This window comes from Pocillopora verrucosa, chromosome 1, assembly GCF_036669915.1.
Source record: "Pocillopora verrucosa isolate sample1 chromosome 1, ASM3666991v2, whole genome shotgun sequence".
Taxonomy (NCBI): domain Eukaryota; kingdom Metazoa; phylum Cnidaria; class Anthozoa; order Scleractinia; family Pocilloporidae; genus Pocillopora; species Pocillopora verrucosa.
Window position 1 is genome coordinate 8648040 of NC_089312.1, and position 3898 is coordinate 8651937.

The 3898-nt window shown below is 35.5% G+C and overlaps 1 pseudogene; it reads left to right on the forward strand.

The window, feature by feature from the left end:
- On the forward strand, positions 1–697 carry LOC136280694 (uncharacterized protein KIAA2012 homolog; annotated as a pseudogene).
- Positions 698–3898: the final 3201 nt, after the last annotated feature.

A 3898-nucleotide genomic window follows, 5' to 3' on the forward strand; every position in this document is an offset into this window, starting at 1 on the left:
ATGGAGTGGACTGAACAATATGACCATATTCTTTGTCAGGAGATTCTCGTTCTTGAACCATTCAAGGCAAAGAAAAGAAGCTTTGCAAGGGGCCAAATTTGGGATAAAATAGCGAACAATCTGTACAGCCTTCAACATCCCCAGTTCCGAGTGACGAAGCGATCTGTCAGAGAACGATATACGCTTTTGAGCGACAAATTTAGAGCAAAGATGCGAGATGAAGAAAAGACAAGTGGAATAGATACAGATTTGAGTAACGTTAAAAAAGCACTTGAGGGGATAGTAGAAAAAGAAGCTGTGGTTGAAGAAACAGCGCAAAATGACAAAAAGGAAAGTCGATAGTGCCAAAGCAGCGGAAATGAGATACAGAGCTCTACAGAACCTCGGCGGGTCACAGAAAAGACAAAGGAAAGATGAGGTGGAGAATGAAACAGCACCAAGACCAAAACGTCGAAGAAGTGGTAGTGACACGGTGGCATATTTTCAAGAAAAGAACGATCTCATGCAGAAAAGGAAAATGGAAGAAACGCAGTTACAGAAGCAGCGACTGGAGGCTGAAAGTAAGAAGGAGGAGCAGTCCAAAAAACAACATTGGGATCTGATGCAGGTCATGCTGCAGCAAACTAAACAGCAACAAGAACAAATACAAAATTCTCAGAAGATGTTCACGCTAATGCAGCAGCAGTCTCAATTATAATAAAACTTCTAGAAAAACAAAACTAAGTCATGGCCTGATTTTGTATTGTGCAAGATGAATGTAGTTTCCAGCAATTTCAGGATTTTGATTTTGTTTTGTACATTTGCTTTTATTCTATTGTTAGGTTTTCCATGTTATATCAGCTTCATGTTCAGGCTTTTTAATTCAAATAAACTTGATTAAAGACTTAATGTTACAGACACTGGACGTTTTGTGTTCCTGGGTTCAGGAGTATATGATTCCACTGAGCTATTCTGTGATGTTACTGATAAATTGTGTCCACCACAAGGCGGGAAATCATACTTAGCTCTGGAACTGGGCGGCCAAATCGTGGAATTAAATCACCGAGTCTACATGGGTACGCAAACCTTCGAAGTGCGATACACAATCCTTCAATTCCATCGCATATTGTTCCTTGGTGACATGTAAAGTAGTTACAACAACAACAACAACAACTTTATTTTTTCACCCCAAAATATACAAGAAAGAAAAATTTATAATAATAGTACAGACAATGATAGGGGCACTGGCTGCCCGAAATAACCTAAGAGTTAAAAATGCCAGGCAGCCAGTTGAAAGAAAAGATGTTTAAATGTTTAGGTCAGGGACACAAAAACAAAGAGATGTAGAAGCGCACACAAAGGTAAACTACCAGTATATTAAAGACACTAAAATTCATACATTGCAAAACAGTATTATTTCCATTTTAAAGTTACACAGACAATACAGATATCTAGTAATCTTTGATAAATTGCTGCTTTACTTTCTTTTTAAACAAAGACAATGAAGATAATTTTATATCTTCGTCAGTGGAATTCCATACTGATGGACCTTGAAATCTGATATTGAATATACCATAATTTGTTCTTGCTTTTGAAAGATAATAAGACTGTTTTGCACCAAGCCTTGTATTATAGGTATGGATTTGCGAAATTTTACTAAAAAAAGAACTAAAGACTGATGGCAATAATTGATTTTGATATTTATACATAAAGATTGCTTAATGAAAAGTTACTAGGTCTAGGAATTTTATAATTTCAAGAGATTTAAATAAAGGACTAGAGTGCTCATCAAATCTAGAAAAGGTATTTAATCGCATAGCTCTTTTTTGTAAAATGAAAATTGGTTGAAGAGTGGTCTTATAGGTATTTCCCCAGATAATTATTCCATAGGTCAAAAAAGGATATATAAGTGCATAATATAAGCTTAATAAAATATCTGGGCCAACATAATAACGAAGTTTAGAGAGGATACCAGTGCTTCTTCTAATTTTCTTAACAATGCAATCAACATGGTGTTTCCAATTCAAGTGTGAATCAATTAGGATGCCCAGATACATTATACAGAACTCTCGCTTAAGTTCCTTATTATCTATAGCCAGCATGAAATTTTGACATTCAAGTTTCTTTTGAGGTGCGTGGAAAATTACAAAATTTGACTTTTCTACATTGAGTGAGAGCTTATTAGCACAGAGCCATATGTGAATATTATTTAATTCAACATTTATGTTTGATTCTAGCATAGAGAAAGTTTTACTTTTATAAAACAAATCTGCATCATCTGCAAAGAGATGAAATTCAAAGATATCTGAGCAGCAGTGAAAATCATTTACATATAATAAAAACAACAGAGAGCCAAGTACTGATCCCTGTGGTACTCCACAACTTACATTACATTTTGTGGATGTTGCATTATTGACAGTAACAAGTTGTTGTCTGCCACTGAGATAGGAAATAAACCAATCCTTGGCAAGACCTCGAATACCGTAATACTCTAGTTTGTTAATCAAAATTTGATGATTGACGGTGTCAAATGCTTCGCTAAAATCAAGGAATATACCACAGGAATAGCTTCGATCATCAATTGCTTTCTGAATTTTGTCAATTATGCAAAGAATTGCATGGTCAGTACTGTGCTTAGTTCTGAAACCATATTGGTTTTCAAATAAAACTTTGTTTTTTTCTAAGAATTTGATTAGTCTATTATATACACGTTTTTCTAGGAGCTTTGCGTGTCAAAAAAAGGCGCTGAAAATAATGACTCTATGCAGTCACAGAGCAAGAGGACACAAGTACAAGGAAAAGGGTAGGCCTCACTTACTTATAGTAACAAGTGTTCTTCAGAAAGTTTCAGTAAAAGTTACTCGGCACTCCCATCTATACAGTACAAGAAACTTAACGACGCAACGACGTTAAACGAGCTCAACGACGCTTTTAACAAAGCTTGTTGAAGAAACACTTTCCAAAATCCCTAATCCAGATTATAACTTTTTCAGCGGGGGAATGGAAAATGTTTGACTCTCCACGGGGTGAGGAAGAGCGGGATCCTGGTGGTAGAAATAATGTTAAGCCGGGGATTTTCACTGACTCTAGGGGGCCACAGTGCATGACCTTCATTCAAAATTTATGGAGATACAAGAAAGCTTGTTGATGGAATCTTTACATTCAACTTCTCCGACCATTTCTGTGGTTGAATTTCAACCTTTCTCTGGAGCCCACGTACCGTATTATTGGTTGATCAGTCAACTGACAATCTGATTCAACTTATTTTGAACAATCTCGCAGCAACTGAATTGATTTCCAGCATCAAAGGTGATCTTCCAGTTATAATATACTCTTTACACTATTGAACTCCAGGATGGTTTAATTATTACAAGATAAAAAAGTGAGAGCAAAAATTTTATCTTTTTTTTTAATTAGGCACTAAATGGCTTGACAATAGATCATGAAACATTCACACTTTTATAACATTCTCACTTGGGTTTCACCCCTGTGATAGTTTTTTCTTCTATTTTTGTGCAAGCTCCTAAAAAATTTTAACTTAAATCGTAGGTTAACAACAAAGGTGAATAAATAAAGGAGTCAGATGAAAATACATTATCTGACCTATGCACTTGATACATGTGTGCAGCGGAGTAAATACAATTAGTGGCTTAGCATTGTAATAACAATAAAGCCACCTACTTAATAACATGCTAGGACTAAAGTCAATAAATAATGAGTAATATATGCCACTAAATGCTGAGTAAATGGTTAAATCATGTTTATAAGTACTAATAAACCTAATAATGTTGGATTGAAATCAGTTGCGGAAACTTCTGACGACACTTGAAACGCAACACGGCAACGCAACACAGTTATCTATTTAGCAAACCATACTAATTTTCTTTCTCCTGTAGCTGTTTGTACTTGTCTACGACAA